A 20,388-nucleotide genomic window follows, 5' to 3' on the forward strand; every position below is an offset into this window, starting at 1 on the left:
CTCCACTGGTTTGGTTACAGAAAATCAGATGTGAAGCAAATAGGTATAATAATGTTTTGCTATTTTTTTTTTTTAATGTTAAAAAATGTTATTTTTTTTTATTTTTTTTAAATGTAATTTTTTTATTAAATAATTCATTAGTCATTTATTAGATGACAATGGTATGTTAAATTTATCTAAACGTTTTCTAAAAAGCAACATTTTAAACCCTCAATAAAAAATAAAAAAATACAACAAAATAATTAATGCATTCCCAATGGTTTAAAAAACTTGATTGGAACTTTATTAATTGTGTACAAACTTTCAATGTGAAACCTACTCATAGACCAAACAACCCAATATCAGTAGAAGGGATATCAAAATTTGATGATAAATTTAATAATCGTATGATGCGAAATTTTTTAAAACATAAAACAATTTCATCTTCTTCTTTTAAATGGCTGGCCACATATAACATAAATTGGGACGTAACTTGGAATCTTCCACATAAATATTTGCTAACTGAAGCCTAGTTCACACTACAGGATTTTAAGCCTGATTTGAGCCCGATTTGGAAGAAAACGAGCTCGCCGACAGATCGTGCTGTGATCGGGAAGAAATCTACGGGTGCCCAGCGCTCGCCAGTCTTTATGTGTGAACTACTGAACAACGCTTTACCGAGGCTCGCTGACGCGTCGCCAACACCTCGCAGACAGAAATTCAATATTTAGCATGCTGAATAGTCCAGAGCAGTCGGCCGACTCAACCCCATGTGTGGTCAGATGTAGTGAAGAGCTGCAGCCAATGAGAGACCATATCAGCATGAGCTGAATGCTTGTGTGCTCAGGAGCTCAACAGAAACATCTGTGATTGGTCAGAATGTGCATCGATGCACTCGCTTCATTCTGCGTTAAAACATGAGTAGGCTATATTAACAGTGAAACTAGAATTCTGTAGCTATAAGAATTACCATTCATGTCATATTGTCACAACATATTTACATTCAAAGCTTCTATTGATATATTAAAATTAAGCTTTAAATGTCTGGCATCATATTTAATGAAACCATTACTCTGAAAATATAATCTTTTTGTTATTACAGCCTATAAATATGTAGTTAAGATACTAGAACACAAAAAGGTCTTGGCTTTCATTTTTCACTTTCAAACAGGAGCTATTTCGCGGCACAGAATATGCTGTTTTGAAAGATATCCGAAGTAAATTGATGGTTTTGCCATCAGAAAGTTTTGTTTATGTTAGTTATGTAATTTTGCCGAATATGGTAATTTAAGGCAGAAATGCTCAGTTCTTTACTGTTTTGTAATTAAAAAAAAAACAACAATGTCAGAAAGAAATACACTGATTGTTAGAAAATGGCAGGGTGTTATAGATATTTTAGTTTTATTTCAAAGAGTTAAACAATTACAAAAATTAAAAACTTTCTGTGTATCTATCCACTCGAACCTTGCAGATGAGTGATTAATCCGCTGATGCATCAGCTGATTTGACACGTTTTCAAATGCTTCCTTGAAAGCTTGATGTCAGTGATGTAATCAGCACACAAGCAGCCAATAGTGTTCAGCTTTTTATGACGACTCCTCCCTCAAAATTATTTTGGCTGTGGTTTGGTAGCTTGAATGAGCTGTTGGGGAATGAGTTGTTGTCAGATCAAGTAGTGTGTGATCCTCCTCTTGTGGATCATTCACGTAGTGTCCCGTAACACCACAGCGATTAAAAGACACAAAGTCCAGTCATAGTGTGAACGGCACAGCGATTTGCTGATGTTTAAAATTCTGTAGTGTGAACTAGGCATAACAAAGTAAAAGAAATTCCCTTTAAAATATGGCATAGATGTTATACTTGAATTAGCTTACTTTGTAAATATATGCTAGATCTTAAAAACAACGGTACTTTTTGTGACTTGGAAGAAACCATCTTTTTTTGTGAATGTACTTGTGTGGAATTATTATGGATGGAACTATGCATCTATCTCTCAGAAAATACAAATATTGATGATTGTTTAAATACTTTTGACAGTTTTCTTTTATTACAACTTAGGGCCCTAATGTGGCGCAAGCTCAGACTTGCCCACCTGTCAGGTTTTAAACCATATGGGGCACAGCAGGTGTATTTGGAAACAACTCAGTATTTTGACCACACTTTGTTATTATTGTTCATTTATTTATTTGCTGGAAATCAGAACTGAATTTAGAAATAGTTTTGAAACAAATCTTTGCTCTTAACAAACAAAATTAATTATTTATAGGCTAATTGATGTCTGTGCGGCAAGGGTTCCCTATCCACAGGAGCAAAAGCGAACTTTACGTCATGTTAATAGCAAATGCGCTAATGGCGTGACGCAGCTGGCTCTTAAAGGGAATGGTAGATGAGACTCGGATTGGTTTATTCTCAAAACACCTATAACTCATAAAAAAAAATAATAATAATAAACTCAACTCTTTTAGACAATGCGCCTGTAACCAAGTGGCTGACAAAGAGGGATCCATTTGCAGTATTTTTATTAAACACAGTTTAATAAACAATAGCACACAGATGTTGTGCGTGCGCAAACTCACATCAAACACAGTAGTGTGTAGTCGTTGGGCTGGCAGCTGGTAAACACAGAATGAATATGCAGGCATGGGTCAAAGGCAGGCGGCTAGTATCAGAGTCGGTAAGCAGGCTAGAGTTCAGAGGCAGGCGGCTAGAATCAGAGTCGGTATTCAGGCTTGATATCAAGGCAGGCGGCAGGCAAGACAGGGTCAGAATCAGAAGCAGGATCACAACAGGAAAGCAGGCAAAGATGAGACCGCTCAGTAGTGTTAGCCGGGCAGAACAAAACTTTACAATGAGGTGTGTGTGTGAGGGCTGCTTATATGTGTGTGATGATTGATTGTGTAATGTAGATCAGGTGTGACTGTAATCAGTGTATGTGGATGACGTAATGTCAATAGTCCAGTGATTGTGACCTCTGCTGGCCAGCGAGGGGAATGACTGGGACAGAGTCGGTGACAGCGGCAGGGCGCAAAGCGGATTTTCCTGTCCTTAAATTAGCAAAAATGCGTTCTGACACGCCCTGAAAGCGTTTGCGCCTTGCGTTTTTTCTTCTTTTTTATTCTGTAAAATGTATTATGCAGATTGTAACACCATCTAATTTTTTTCTAATGTTCTGAGTTTCTGCAAACTATTGTTACCTGTTTTTGGAACCATTACAAAACTACATTTTGTTACTACCATTACAAAAACTTACATTACCTTTACTATATGATCTCTCTCTATATACATAAACACATTTGTTTTTAGAGACAATTAAAATTGCTTCTGCATTAGAACAAAATATGTGTCAACAAGATGTTTATATCTTGCCACAGAATAAGAGAAAAACATGTTCAGTTACATTTAAAGATAATTTTGTTCTCTTGGAAATGAAGGTCAGATAGTCGTACATAATCACAGGTCATTGCAAAGTTTGACAGAGAGGGAGATCTAAGACAGCTTAAAATCTCCTTCCTGTGTTCAAGGCTGCTTCATCACTGACCTGTACTGAGCTTTTCCTTTCAAGTCAAAGAACTGAACAAAATATTGTAAGACATTACATTGCTCATGCTAGGGCCGCAAAAATATCTTAAGATTAAAAGTCGCTTAATATTTCACAAGCATTTAAGATTTTTTTTTTTCTCTCCACATATCTGATTTTATAGAATGATGTGTAAGAATTGCAAGAATTGATTTTAGATAAATGTTTGTGCTCCTTCCTAAGAATATATATATATATATATATATCTTTACTTTATTTAATTAACAGGAGCCAGTATGATTAAGAACACCACTGAGTTATTTGAGTGCTTCCACTTATTAGGCCTACTAGAGTAATTGACATGTCACTAGCATGTTAGCTAAAAGTAAGCTAAAGGTTAACATAATCTTATAAGTGAAAACATGGCTGCTTCCGAAACTACTTACTACTCAGTTCGTATTGCACATGAATTTAAATGTACTACACTCATTAGAAAAGTACGTTCTATACGGTATGAATGTGAAAATGTGAATTCGGACGTACTAAATCCGCCTTTTTGTCATGGTCACGTGACCTACCTGTGTCAGTAGCGTGGCTTTACTCCCATTCATGAATTCGCTCACTGGGCATCATGGGATAGCGCAGCATGCATATGTGCACTTCAGAATCTCGCTGGAAATAGTAAGTCATCGGGATACTTCTTGCATACTAATTTTCGAATTCTATAAATTCCGACATACTACTCGGCTCGCATACTGATTTTAGTGTACTATATAGTATGGAAGTATGTAGTTTCGGAAGCAGCCCATGTCTTAGCTACATATTAGCCGGGTCCTAGCTTGTGTCAGTATTGTTTCCACACATTAGGCCTACCAGCATAATTTACCATATTGCTACCATTTTAGGCTACATGTTAGATAAGTGTTAACATGTCATACAGTCTAACTTTTTCAATAACTTTGATCCTGAGTGAGAGAGCTTTGATAGCTTTGATCCAGTGTCAGTGACTTCTAGCATGTTATTAGCAGTTTTCACATTGTTAGCATGTTTATACAAATTTGGCCTACAAGCATAATGTACCATGCTGCTAGCATTTTAGCTACATAACAAGTGATAATTTGCCCTCTAGTCTACTTTTTTTTATTAAATTGATCCTGAGTGAGTTAGTTTTAATGGAGGGTGATGAGGGTCAGTAACTTCTAGCATGTTGCTAGCATGTTTCACTTTGATCCTGAGTGAGTGAGCTTTAGCATGTTGCCGTTTCACCTCTTTGTTAGCATATTGTTATGGATTATGCCTACTAGCATAATTTAACATGTTGCTCTCATTTTTAGCCATTTGTTAGTGCTAACTTGTCCTATAGTCTAACATGTTGATAACTTTGATTCTGAGTGAGTGACTGACTGACTTAATGCATTTGCATATAACGTTTACATTTACTCATTTAGCAAAAGCTTTTATCCAAATCAACTTACAAGTAAAAAAAAAAAAAAAAAAAAAGAAGCAGTTCAAATAGTCAGAGAATTACACAATAAAAACGCATTGACACGTCTAAATTTGTGCTCTATTTTAATAGTTTATGAGGGGTTTGTGGACACTTTTCAGCTGCTTAAATTCAGCTGGCTGGCCATGTAAATCAGTTGACCAGTCTCGGACCCCAGCAAGAACAGATGAAAACCAGCTTTAGACAAGCTAAAAATCAGGCTGGTTTATATAGTGTGATCTTTTCAGTAGGGTTCATAAGAAACTTAAATTTATGTGTCTACCAAAATTTCAAGTACATCTGTTAATGTTGCACGTAAAGCTCCTGGCTTTCCACACATGCATTTTTAAATAAAAAGCTCACATGTTCATATGCTGTGGTTATGTGGTTATATATCTCAAGCTGGGTCTGTGAAAATGAACACCACACCATTTCCTTTGCTGTGTGGAAAGTGTTTGTCCAGACACACTGACTCACGGTTCCCACATTCATGTTTATTTTTCTTCTTTCATTATTCATTAAACTCCTGGGATTCTGGACCACAGACATGCTTTAATGGAAGTGCTACTAACTGAACCAGGTAGAAGTTAAGACTATTTTAAGGGCCTAGATCAGAGAGGGGGTCCAACATGTTGCTGATGTACAGTCAATATAAAGTCCAGAAACCACAGCAGCAGTCCTGACTTCGATAGAAGTGGTTAGAAGACATCTTATTTATCGTTTTGGGATCAAACTCAGAATTGTAAGAAAGAAAGTTAAAAAAAAAAAAAAAAAATGGTATTTTTAAACTATTAAAAATTCTGATTACATAATGTCACTATTTTGAGAAAAAAAGTTATGAGATGCAGATTCTAAATTTAGACCATGATTCAAACTGTACATATTGAAAATTAACCTGAATTGTAAGCAGAGCTTGACATTAACACCTGCCAACCCACTAAATGCAGAGAGATTTCAGCTGTGGCAGGTTAGACAGTCACTCCCACTAGCCACTTTGGCTGGCTAAAAAAAGCAGGGTTTAACAACAAGAATCGCCCATTTTGTGTGCAAATGCAATCTTAAAATCGAGAAACAGGACAACTGACTAGAACAATTGTGTTCGTGTGAGCTAAAGAAAGAAGGTGAATACAGAATAAGAGGATCATGATTGATTAAAAAGCAACCATGCCTGGAACCAAAAATGTGTTTATTCTCTTTGAAAAAGACTTGGCAAAAAGTGATGCTTGTGCACCTACAGTTCTGCTGCTTTCAAAATCTCCAGATTATTATTATTTTTTTAATGTATTTTTGTAAGTAGCAGCGATTGCTGCTTTTCCTTTAACCATTCTTTGAACACATTATGACTGGGCTAAGATTTAACTGTTTGTGCGTGATTATCTTTTCATTATCATTAGTAGTGGGCCATTATAGGTATTAACGTGAAAAAAAATATATCGCCGTTAATCTATTCTCAAAGTCAGGTTGGGAGCTATTCTACGTTAGCTATGATGACTTTCACCATAATATTTTAGTGCAGATGTATACCTGACTGGTGAGCGGTCTGACAAAAAAAAAAGTGTCTCTCTGAAACAAATCAGCAGGATGCCCTACTGGATCTTTCACTTACTTCGAAGACACCAACTACACTTACATGGGCATCTGTAGTCTAGTTATTTGCCTTTATAGACAATAATATAGGCGATGCAGTGGCACAGGAATTTTGATGTGGAGGCTGAAGTGTGAGGTACTATCCTGCTGAAGAATTTGTCCTTTCCTGTGTGTTCTTTCCAATGTAATGGACATCACAAATGTCTTGATACCAATAGGTCTTCTGCAGTATTTGTGATGATTGGGATGCAGTTCAACAAATGATTCATGAGAAAAAAAACAACCTTCTACAACTTTTCCAAACAACCAAGCAGAAGTCAAGTTATTATTTGTTCAGAATCAGAATCTTTATTGTCATTGTACAAAATACAAAAAAAAAAAAAAAAAAACATTTGGCCTTACCTATAGTGCAGTTTTATTTATCTAAAACAACAACAATAATAAAAAGAAATAAAAATATAAAATGGCAACAATAATTAATCATTAAAAGAGTAACAATATAATACTAAAAGTGCCTATGATGTGCGTATAAAGTGGCAAGTGCATTTTCTAGCAGCTTTTTAAATTTAAAAGTGAATAAAATGTGTCCCAGAAGGCATACAATTTAATGTCCAAGCATATAAAGGGGCAAGTGCATTTCCTAGCAGCAAGTTAAAAAAGTGAGTGAGGTTAAAATGATTTTGGCCAGAAACACCCTCGATTTAATGTCCATTTATTATTGCAACAGCCCTTATGTACTATTTTTTAGTCTGTTTGTTTTGGCTTTTATGGTCCTGTATCGTCTTCCCGAAGGTAACATTTGAAATAGATGGTATGCTGTATGCGATGAGTCCTTCAGGATGCTGCATGCTTTGCTGTAGCAGCAGGCCTTAAACAACTCCTCTAAGAAGGGAAGAGTGCAGCCGATGATTTTGTGTGCTGTGTTGACAACCCTTTGGATAGCAGCTTTTTCCTGGGCAGTGCAACTTTCATACCACACTGGGATGTAATATGACAGCACACTTTCAATTGTGCATCTGTAAAAGGACACTAGCAGTTGTTTGGCCAAGTTGTTAACTTTTACCACACTTAGAAAATGGAGTTGCTGCTGTGCCTTTTTGACCAATGCTATAGTGTTGGTTTTGCATGATGTTTTAATCCAGATGCAATCCCAGATACTGGAAATTACTGACAATCTCCACACAGTCCCCATGTGTGTATATATAGGCAGAGTATCTGGTCTGTTCCTCCTGAAATTCACTATGATTGCCTTTGTTTTTAAGGTGTTGAGGGCCTTTTGAGACTATTGAGACTTTTGTCAGGTAGTGTATATAAAAAAGGTAAATGATGCAACTCCATTTTGTAGTATGAAAGTGTAAGTAGTGTGTCACAGTGGCGCAATGAGTACCACAATCGCCTCTAGCAAGAAGGTTGGTAGTTCAAGCCTTGGCTGGGTCAGTCTGCATTTATCTGTGGAGTTTGCAAGTTCTCCCTGTGTTCGCGTAAGTTTCCACCGGGTGGTCCAGTTTACACCCCCCCAAATCATATGCTGGATAAGTTTGCGGTTCATTTCGCTGTGGCGACCCCAGATTAATAAAGGGACTAAGCCGAAAAGAAAATGAATGAATGTATGATTGATGAATGAAAGAAAGTGTAAGTAGGGCATTCTGTTATGAGTCAGGTTTGATCTAATCTTTTGTGTTGTTAACTTCAGCTGTTTCTCCTTTCAATCTGTGCTGGCGCGCAAGCATTACTCACTTGTTTCCATTTCAGTCTATTGGTCCCTCCTTATATACCTGTTCCCTCTTATTACTCTTTGTCGGAATATTGTGTGTATCGATGCGCATGTACCTACTCTCGCTCACTAGTAAACTCTACATTTTTCCAGGTCTAAATCATAGTCTAATCGATTTCAGTTCAGTTCTTAGATCAACAACTTATAGCTTTGCATACCTGTGATCTGTGCAGTCTCCTCACCACTGACTTCCAGCTCCACTCCTGCGCTCGCCAGCTAAAGCCCTCGCTCCACTCTGAGGGAGCCGAGGCGGATCACGAGTTCCCTCTCAAGTCTGCGTTCTCCCACGGGAGGTGGAAGATCGGCAGCTGCCTTATTTAATCTGTTTTTGCAAAATAAACTGCTGATTTTGAACTGAAATCTCTCTGTTTTCTGTCCGAGCTTGACACATTCACTGTGAAATAACAAAAACACAACCTAAAGTATCTAGATGCTACTTATTTAATAAAAAAAGTTGAAGTGTGTACAATTTTTTAACACTTTATGCACTCGACAGTTATAGCTTTGCACAAGTGACAGAAACCACTATGGTAGTTCATCTCACGCAATTTGTAAGTTTTTGAATTAGTGGGTAATTAATTTGAATATGTACAGTCTCATGCGTACAATTCAACTGGGTAGTTGGGTTTGTTTAATTTATTTGGAAATCGTTAAACATCAACGGGAAATGATTTTGACTTACACTTAGAAAAAAAATCCCATTTGGGATTACACTGAACTCATTCACTGCATGTTTGAGTGTATAATGGCATAAGTGCATAGTGTGTCATCTGGGATGCAACTTATTATTATTACATTTAAAATCCTATGAACGGAAATGTAAATCCACCAGAGCCTTTTTCATTTTTCGCTTTACACATTGGCAGTGGATGATGAACCATGATCTGTGTCCATTACTGCCCATTTCTCCATGCCAATCTCCTTTCAGGCTCATTTTTCTCTGCACAGTGACAGTCCTTTAGAGATCAATAAAAATGAAAAAAAGTGCTCCAGATGAGATGGCAACACATATCATCTTATATCTCTCAAGCAAAGGAGTCAGATTCTTTGAAATCAGCCTCTGAAATCAATACCAAAGCCATATTTATCCCACTCACAGATGATAAAACCGGCTTCTCTCCCACAGTGAAACTCAAAACTCCTCAACATGTTGAGATTAAAAACCTAAAAAACTAACTTTTAATGATAATTACTTAGTCGTTTTTTTTGTGTCATTACCACTCCAGAAGTGTCATCTACACATCCTTTATTGAAATACAAACCGTCTTTGTGTGTCTGAGGGCCTGAAGCATTTCGAGTGAGGTAATTTCATACGCATCAGAAAATCGTGATCTCATCTCTGATTTTTTATTGACCCAGACGAGTCAGACGGGTTCTCCAGCGAGACCTCTGTTTCAGACAGGCATAGTCAATTTCATCCGAGCACGTTGGGTCATCTTGACATGTCGAAGACTGGAGGAGAACGAGAATCCCATCATCAAACAAGGCTTTAAACTCATTTTAAAAATCTAATCTTGTTTATCAGACTGACACTGCAATTATAATGGAAAAGCTTTTTCATAGCCCCCTCACATATCTCCACTGTTGGTTTTGATTGAGAAGTTTTACGATGAGATATTAGAATGTCTAAATAATCATATTATTTGGCCGGGCAATCATCATTTCAGACATTTTGATAAATGCAGCTCAATGAAAATGATATTGCGGACTAATCAAATTGCTTTCTGTAGAAGCGCTGTTGTCAGATGCCTCCATTAGCCTTTGTGATGGTTTGCTGGAGAATCAGCTGGTAAACAAATCTCTCAGCTACAGATGGTAATGAATCCGCGACAAATGCCAGAGCGCCTCATATGATTCCACAAACACCTGCGACTGGATGACAACTGAGTAAGGGAGAGCTAGCTGTCTTGTCGGATTTGTACGGCAAATATAGCAAGTATTGAGATGAATTATTTAATAAGCATGTTTTTACATATGGAATATATGATGAGTTTATTTCTTTCTTTTTTTTTGTAATTTTCAAATATCTTTTTCAATATAAAAAACAAAACATTATTAAAATAAACGACTGGAGTTTAATAGTAATTTTCAGAAATAATGTTTTACATTGAGTTTTGAAGTTTGGACAATATGAGTATCTTGAACAATTATAAAAACATTGCGTTATGCTTTCACATATTTAAAATTCCTGAATTCATTCATTTTTCTCAGCCTAGTTCATTATTTATCGGGGGTTGCCACAGCAAAATTAACTGCCAACTATTCTGCCATATGTTTTTTTTTTTTTTTTTTTTTTTTGCAGCAGCAGCAGCAGATGCCCTTACAGCAGCAACCCAGTACTTTGAAACACCAATACTTTCACATTAGACTACACTCATACACTGATAATTTAGTTTATTCAATTCACCTACAGAGGCATGTCTTTGGACTGTGTAAGACTGGAGCACCCGGAGGAATGCACGCAAACTGGGAGAGAACATGCAAACTCCACAAAGAAATGCCAACTGGCCCAGCTGGGACTTAAACCAGTGACTTTCCTGCTGTGAGGCGACAGTGCATATATATATATATATATATATATATATATATATATATATATATATATATATATATATATATATATATATATATATATATATATATATATATATATATATATACATATATATATATATATATATATATTTTTTTTTATATATATATAAAATAAAATAAAACCTTTATATAAAATTGCATGTTGCAATTCTGATGTATGTTTCACAATTTTAAGTGTGCTTTTAAAAATGTTATATTTTTCTGTAACAATTTATTTTGATGGTCCATTTGAGTATTAGTAGACTTTCTGCTTAATATCTGTTGCTACTGCTCCTTCAGCAGACATTTAACTCACTTTAAAAAAACTTTGCAAGTACATGTCACCTTACATTAACCCTAACTTTAACCCCCACCTCAAGGTCTACTTATAATTTAATGTGAATTAGTAGGCATGTAGATGCAATGTAACTTAAATTCAACAAAGGGACCATCAAAATAAATTGTTACCTATTTTTTCTTCTGAATTATCAGTTTTACTGTAACATTAGGGGTCGGGTGACAATGGAGTCCAAACACAGCTTCTTTAATAGCTTTGTAAGACAGGCAATGGTCAAACAGGAACAAACAGATAGATGAGGAAAACTGTAGTCCAAAACTGTAGTCATAGTCACAGGTAAAATGGTCGATGCAGGCGGCATAACAACATACACGTGAAAAAAAGGCAAAGGTCAAAAGCACGGCAAGACTAGACAGATTGGTTTTACAGATTAACAGTGAACAAGACTCAGCCAAGAGTGTGTGTGAATGAGGTGTTTATATAGTCCATGTAATTACTCTATGATGTGCTTCCAGGTGTGTCTCTAATCAGGGAGATAAGTGGAACTGGTGTGTGAGTTGCATGACGTGAAATGTAGTTTATAAAGTGACAAAATTGTAGTCCAGGTGAAGGTCCATGTTTACCAAATGATCAACTAGAAGTCAAGTTATTATTTGTTTTTCCTAAAACTTAGATAGATGACAAGACATTTGTCAGGTAGTGTGAATATGTTGTAATATTTAAAGAAAGGTATATTCTAAATAAGGAATGGACTAAGAAGTGTTCGTTCAATTAAAATGTTAGCGCTGAATATTATGATAGGCAGGCCAAACTGTCTGTCAACATATAAATTTACATATCTGTATGCCATTCATATAGATAGAAATGTCCAGATTTCAACATCAATCTGACCTATTTTACTGTAGGACTGATGCAAATAGTATTCAAGAAATGAAAGATAAATAGAAAGAAAGAAAAATAATTGATGAATCAAGTCATTCTTAAACCCAAATCAATATCAAATCATACCCTAACCAGGGTGCTCGAAGGTTCATGGGAGTATGCCCAACCAGTTCACATGTGTTTTGTGGACTTGGAGAAGGCATTCGACCATGTCCCTTTTGGCATTCTGTGGAGGATGCTATGGGAGTATGGGGTCAGAGGCATTCTGTTAAGGTTTTTATTGCCAGCAATAAGTCAGACTTGTTTCCAGTGCATGTTGGACTCCGGTAGGGCTGCCCTTTGTCAAAAATTCTGTTTATAATTTTTATAGACAGAATTTCAAAGCACAACCTTTGGCTAGAGGGTGTCCAGTTTGGGGACCAAAGGATTTCATATCTGTTATTCGCAGGTGAGGTTTGCTGCCGAGTGTGATGCGGCTGGGATGAGAATCAGCACCTCCAAGTTTGAGGCCATGGTGTTTCACCGGAAAAATGTAGTTTGCCATCTCCAGATTGGAGGAAAGTCCATACCCCAGATGGAGGATTTCAAGTATCTTGGGGTTTTGTTCATGCTGACAGGCTGATTGGTGCTGTTGCAACAGCAATGTGGTCGATGTATCGGTCCATTGTGGTAAAGGAGCGAAGACAAAAGGCAAAGCTCTGAATTTACCTGTCAATATATGTTCCCACTCTCACCTATGGTTATGAGCTTTGGGTCATGACCGAAAGGACAAGATCTCAGATACAAGCAGCCAAAATTAGTTTCCTCCGCAGGATGAGGTGAAGAGCTCTTTCACCTGGGAGGAGCTCGGAGTAGAGCTGCTGTTCCTCCAGATCAAAAGAAGTCAGCTGAGGCGGCTTGGGCATCTGTTTCAGATGCCTCCTGGACGCCTACCTAGGGAGATGTTCCAGGCATGTCTCACCAGGAGGGGGCCTCCTGAAAGACCCAGGACATGCCGGAGGGACTATGTCTCTCTGCTCTCTGCTTGCCTGGAAATGCCCCAGGATCCTCCTGGAGGAAATGTCTGGGGAGAGGGAAGTCTGGGGGTCTCTCCTAAGACTGCTGCCCCCGTGACCAAGCTCCGAAAAAACAGTTGAAAATAAATGAATGAATGAATGAATGAATGAATCTTACATTTGTTATATTTGCATTCTACATCTGCAATATATTATATCTGCAACTTTTGATTAGTGCAGTTCCATTTTTATGGGTATACACTTGAGTATTTTTCATGATTCTTGTCCTGCAATTGTGAGAATTTTGTAAATAAACTCCATGTAAATTAAAATAGGGAACAACAGTCAGTTCACACTTCTGTTGTAATACTTCAAATAATGAAACAAATAAAAAATATGTTTCATGTTTCATTATTATTTCAAATAACAACTTTAACTTACTAAATTGCTTCTGTTTGATCTGACATTATAGAGGAAAACTGCAGTCAAAAGCAATTAATGAATTATTTATCATCAAAAGACTTCTAGTTTTTTTATTTGTAACGAAGGATAAGGGGGTGATGAAATGACAAAAGCAAAGCAAGCAATAGTAACATTGATGACCAAAAACATTTCACAAAAATATCACTGTATAATCATTTTTAGATCACAGCAGATAGACATTTCAAAGAACACAAGCGCAGCGGTATAGCAGTTGAAACAGCTATGCTCACCACTGCTTTAATCCAAAGTAGATGTTGGAAAACTATCTGTACAAACATACAAATAACCACAGGGATTCAACGTTTGCTCAGTATCAAGTGTGGTTGTAGGTGAATGACCTGGACATCTCATGATAATAACTGAATATTGTGATGTGGATTCTGAAAAAAAAACATGCTTATCTATTATAACTTGGCATTGGAAGCATCGTTTTTCGTTGGCCAGAGATTGTGTGGGAGTAAAACATCTTCAAAATGTCAAGTCTCCTCGCTTCCATCTCAAGACTTTGCGCCGAGGTCTTCAGTCATGAGGTCACATCTGTTTAATCAATGCATATAGACTTTCAGAATAATTTGAAAGACTATTTTCCTTTGTGCAAACTTTTCATCAGTCATCATTCTAAAACATTTCCTATCCATGGAATTTTTCCCCATTGAGTAGCATGTTTTCATCACTCTAAAAGTTCATGTTCAGAAAACGTGATCATTTTAAACTGTCATTAAAGAAAGAGTTCACCCTAAACTGAACTTCTGTCATCACTTACTCAGCCTCGTGTTGTTCCAAACCAGTTTGAATATATGTTTTTTTCTCTTTTCAGCACAAAAAGAGAAGAGTGAATGCTGTCCCTGAGAAATTAAATGGAGACTTGGTGCTTTTGTGCATCCCAATAAACCATCAGCTTAGATTTATAAGGTTTTATCTGACAAATTTGTCAAAATTGAGTTATTGACATATTCATATTAAATAACAACTTATTTACATTATGGGATGTTTTTATAAGTTGTTTACATTTTAAGACTTTTTATTAAAAAAACAAAAAATAGTTACACATTTACAGTTTGCTATGGAATGCAAAAACTTTGAAGCTACTCAAACTTTGAATGACTCTCAAAGTCATTCAGAATGCAGAAAGAACCTTATAACGCCAAAGTGATGGAATGTCATCCAAAAGTGTTTGTGTGCTAGATTTTTGTGATTTGATGCCACAATATTGAGTTCTTTAATACTGAGCTAGCTAACATTTTAAAAAAGGAAGTTATGTGTTGTCTAGCAGTATTTAAATATGCAATAGGTGACTGTTTTCTTAAAAATATATATGTACACTTCCTGACAAAAGTCTTGTCGTTGTTCCCAGTAGTAAAAGGAACAATTAATAACTTAACTTCTAGTTAATCATTTGGAAAAGAGGCAGAAGACTGATTTTCTGAATGATTTATCTGTTGAATAGGGCCGCACGATTAATCAAAAAAAGATCATGACCTCTAATCGACCCTACACACGATCTTAATTGTGCTTTTTCTACAATTCAGCCAATTATATTTTCAAGGTCAGGAGACAAGCAAGTCTTCACAGCTACAATGACACCTTAAAATGGCATCAAAAGTGTCACATACTGTATTTATAAGGTATAATTCATTCAGAAATGTCATTTTTTTGTTCATGTAATGATGCAAAATCACATGTGAGTTTGTTTTTCTTTCCGAGAATGCGCGTGTGCACACATGACGCCTACTTTAGTGAAAACAACCTGCATAGGCTGTGAATATAAAGTAATGAAGTTGTAAATAACATTCAGTTTATGGAACAGAGCGATCGTTTGAGGACACGGTGGGAGGTTTAATTTGCATGTATGTGTTTTTTTCTCACAGTGACAGAAGCCATGAGCCACACTCGGAAGTGAAAGTGAAACCTGTGCGCACATCATTTAATTGATCATATAGCATTTTAGAGTTATGATTATGACAAGCATTTTTATTCATTTTTTTTCGTTCATAGCGAACACAAAGTGTTGTGCATGAAAATAAATATAAATATAGTATAATGTTGAATATAATGCAAGAAGGAATCTGATAATGACAAATGTCTCATTTTACCTGTGATAACAAATGGTCTAATAATGCTGTCAATGACAGATGACATATTAATAATAAAACTAATATTACTATTGTTGTTTTCCTATATGTTTGAGAATGAACAATTATAATAGGCTAATCATATTAACCTTATTTTACATTAACAGAATTGTGAGAAAATCGTGATCTTGATTTTAAGCAAAAAAATTGTGATTCACATTTTTCAGTAGCATAGCGCTCCTTCTCATACCTCAGCCTCCATGTCAAAGTTCCTTAAAGCAAAGAAGGTCAAGGTGCTCCAGGATTGGACAGCCCAGTCCACCAACATGAACATTATTGAGCATGTTTGAGGTAAGATGAAGGAGGCGGCATATAAGATGAATCCAAAGAATCTTGATGAACTCTGGGAGTCCTGCAAGAACACTTTCTTTGCCATTCCAGATAGATGATTTTATTAATAAGTTATTTGAGTCATTGCAGAGATGTATGCATGCAGTCGTCCAAGCTTATGAGAGTCACACTCATACACAATATTAATTTTTTTTTTTTTCCCTGCACCATGATGTTTGTCTAAGTCAGACAAACATGGACTAAAAAATGTTTGTCCAATCAAAATGTTTGAATGGCTGAATATTATAATTAGCAGGCCAACTTGTCTGTCAACATATAGATTTGCATATCTGTGCGCCGTTCATGCAGATAGATATGCCATTAATGAGTCCATATTTCAAGATCAATCTGACCTTCTTTTCTGTAAGACTGATGCCAATAGTATCCAAGAAATAAAAGATGGTCTTTGAAAAGGATTCAAAAATAATTGCTGGATCAAACCATTCTTAAACCTGAATCAATATCGGAGCTGCATGCTGGAGGCAACTATAGTCAAAGGATCTGAAGGATTTTGCAATGGTTACAGCATTTCTTTTAGACAGGTATGAATGTTTTAAACCATTTTTTGTTTGTTACACAAAACTTAAGTAGATTATATTCCTTCAAAAATTAGCTTAACTACAGAAACAGACCTGATTTCCAGTACCAGACTGATTGGTCGTGTTTGCTGTTCCAGAAAGATTTACAAGGTATACACATATGTCAGCCATTGACTTGGTGCTGTATGTGTAATGTAAACAGTGATATGGTGAAAGTACATTTCTGTTTCTTAGTTTAGGTCACAGTTTATGCTATTAACTACTGGCTTATCAACTGCCTTCGATTATGATATTACCTGTTCTTTAGTAGTTAAGTAGTATCTTACTCTGCATCTGTCATGTTGCTCTGATTAGACAAGGACAACAGGTAGGATTCAAGTGAAATTTTAATGATACAGTCTTCATGAAGTCTTAAATGGTATCAAATAAATATACCTTAAAAATAATAATAATAATATATGTGTTGGGACAACATGAATGAATTGTGGAACACTGCATTTTTTACAGTGTGTTTCTCGATTATCTGGATGAACACATCAGCCACTCAACCTTAGTGGATTCTTCAGAGATGTAATTTATCTATTTTATTTATTTATTTATTTGTCGACCAAACTTTTTTGTCGTTGTTTTACTTGTTAAATCATTGTAGCCTATTGGATTTGTCTGGGACAGTGCCGTGTGTGTGTGTGTGTGTGTGTGTGTGTGTTTGTGTGTGTGTTTCCCTGTGGTTGTTATTGAAAAAATAAATAAAATATAATAATACAAAAACTAATGGACAAAAAATATTTAAATGAAGAGGAAGGGGAACATGACAGAAATACAAACTAAATAACCAAACAAGGGCATGGACAGGCAAAACATGCAATGCATATATCTTTTTGTAATTGTTTGTATTGTTTTAAGCTGTGGACATTTTGTGACATTTTAGATAGCAAACAGGCTGTCTACAGTGTTGAACTCTGACGTGAGATTTGTTAGCCAATCAACACTTTGAATGCACCAAGAGGACCAATTTAAATAATCTCAAAGGTAAGGCTCAAAGATGGGTGATAATAAGATTCTGATATCAAATTCATGCTTCTAGCAGAGCATTATAGTGGTGAAAATAATGCATTTTCACATTAGCCGGCAGCTAGCTCTCTGCAACTCTCACATGGTCGCCCACTGAAGCAAAGCAGGGCTGCACCTGATCAGTACCTGGATGGGAGACTACATGGGAAATCTAGGTTGCTGCTGGAAGTGGTGTTAGTGAGGCTAGCATTGGGTGCCCAATTTGCTGTCTGTGTGGGTCCTAATGCCCCAGTATAGTGACAGGGACTCTACACTACTCAATTAGCACCATCTTTTGAAGTAATTAAAAATCCCAATATTTTCTTTGAAAAAAGAGAAAGGGTCCATCATGGCCTCCTAACCCTTCTCATTTCATAATTGGCTTCATCACTCTGTCTCCTCTCCACCAATCAGCTGGTGTGCGGTCGTGTGCAAAATGGCTGCTGTCGTGTCATCCAGGTGGATGCTGCACACTGGTGGTGGATGAGGAGATTGCCCCCTATGTGTAAAGCGATTTGAGTACCCAGAGAAGCGTTATATAAATGTAAGGAATTATTATTATTATTATTATTATTTGACAGAGAACTAAAAGAAACTACAAATTTCATGAGATGAGCAAAGTGTTTAAAATGATTAATACAGAAGTATTTGTAAAAATGTTTGCGTTGCATATTATTACATTTATTTTTAGGAAATTAGACTATTAAAAACTTTAAGCTGCTTCAACTAAATTTACATTGTGAAAAGCACTATATAAATTAACATGAATTGAAATTGAATTAAAACTGCATAAAATGGCAGGTTGCCTCAAAGCAGCATTGTACTGTATTGGAATGTTAAGGCCATACTGTACTACTGTTACATTCCATAAAATCAGTCACTGAAATCCTGCAGGTTGCCAAAGCTTGTTCTAAATCTTCATTTCTGCTTCTGCTAGACGTGTCTGCTGCTTTTCACACTGTGAATCATCAGATTCTTCTATCCACACTCTCTTCAATAAGAATTACTGGAACCCCACTTCACTTGTTTGAGTCTTTCCTCACCAGCAGATCATTCAGGCTTGCCTGGATTCCTAAATCAGTCTGAAGTTTTCCTTCAAGGCACGCTCATGTAGGTTTGTTCTACACAATATTGGAAAGATCAGTCCCCACAGATCACTTGTCATTTCATTTCTAGACTGAAGTACTTTGAAAAGCAGTTGCTTTTTTATTGATTTGTTGCATGCCATTTCGTTTACATGAAACAATTCTCTCAAGCATTGTCTCGTTTCTTTCTATCTTTTTTTTTTTGTAAAGTTTTCATTAAAGTATTAAGTAAAAACAAATGAATAAAAATGATAATAATAATAATACACTTTACAGTTGTATAGCTTGAAATGTTTTACACCATTCACACTGCAGGCAAATGTGGCCCGAATCTGATTTTTTTGCCCTTAATGTGTCTCAGGTAATGTCAGTGTGAACAGCCCAAACCGCATAGAATCTGACCTTTTCACTTTAGATTTGTGCCACCCCTGCTGAAAAATCCAGCTTAAACCAGCCTAGGATGGTTGGCTGGTTTTAGCTGGTCAACCAGTCTGGTTTTAGAGGGGTTTTGGCCACTTCCAGCCTGGTTTTAGCTGGACAGGCTGGGAGATGATCAGTTAAAACCTGCTTGACCAGCCCAGCCAGACTGGAAGCTCAGCCAAAACCAGCTATGTCCAGCTCAAACCAGGTTGGTCAAGGTGGTTTTAGCTCTTCACTTGGCTGGTTTTAGGAAACCAGCCTGGAAGTGGCCAAACCCCTCTAAAACCCGGCTGGTCGACCAGCTAAAACCAGCCAACCATCCTAGGCTGGTTTAAGCTGGATTTTTCAGCAAAGCCCTTCATATGTAGTATTAAATCTGAAACAGATCAGATGTTTTCCAAAGTGACCATAGTGTGAACGGTATTGTCGGATTTCATGTGACTTTTACAGTACATAATCTTTGAGAAACATGGGTCATCATTCTGTGCTGCAGACATCATCTACTCCTCACCAGCATAGTAGAATAGCACACAGGATTACTTTACCACAGAATGTTGGTTGTTCATTTCAAAAAAAAAGAAAAAAAAAAAAAAAAAAGATTTTGAAGGCAAAACTGGTGCTTGTTAACTAATCTGGTTAACGATTGTGGCACGGGTTAATCACGAAGCTGGAGAGCATCATGAATTTTGCGGATAGGAGATTCATGCACAAAGGAAAGGGGATTTTCTCTCCAAGGGAAAAAAGGGCAGATATTCAAGCACCCAAACCCTCATTCTGCACGTGGCTGTTGTTTATAATGAAGTAAAATTAAATAGCTCTGCAAACAAACCAACTCCGCTTTCACAGTTCAGTCTGCAGCTGCTCTTTAACTATTGATGAGTTCACTACGCCAATGGTCAGAAAGACGCGCACTATGGTTGTCATAAATCACAAATGATCAGTGTTTTCTATCACAAGAGACTTATTTTTTATTACAAACAGCGAAATACACATTAGTAGTAGAAAAACAATGCTTCACAGTTAATGAAATACACCATGGTTGTCTGTGAAAAGGGCAATAATCACATGATCTGACAACGTGTTTACTTCATACAGTATACACATTGTGTGAATAATTAGATTATTAGAAATAATTATAAGTTTGTGCTGTTTGTGATTGTACTTTTGCGCATGCGGGTCAGTTTAAAACAATGATCTGTTCACACTGCAAATCTGATATTGGACACAAATTGTATTTTTGAACATAATTTCAACATATAA

The 20,388-nt window shown here is 36.5% G+C and overlaps 1 long non-coding RNA gene across 1 annotated transcript; it reads right to left on the minus strand.

Annotated features, from left to right (window-relative positions):
* Positions 1-3,822: 3,822 nt before the first annotated feature.
* On the minus strand, positions 3,823-9,525 carry LOC147832129 (uncharacterized). The gene is made up of 3 exons (XR_015519240.1): positions 6,765-9,525; positions 4,721-5,830; positions 3,823-4,650 (listed from the first exon to the last, which is right to left on the minus strand). It is a non-coding gene; the product is annotated as an uncharacterized LOC147832129 (long non-coding RNA).
* Positions 9,526-20,388: the final 10,863 nt, after the last annotated feature.

This window comes from Danio rerio, chromosome 20, assembly GCF_052040795.2.
Source record: "Danio rerio strain M-AB ecotype USA chromosome 20, GRCz13ab, whole genome shotgun sequence".
Lineage (NCBI taxonomy): Eukaryota > Metazoa > Chordata > Actinopteri > Cypriniformes > Danionidae > Danio > Danio rerio.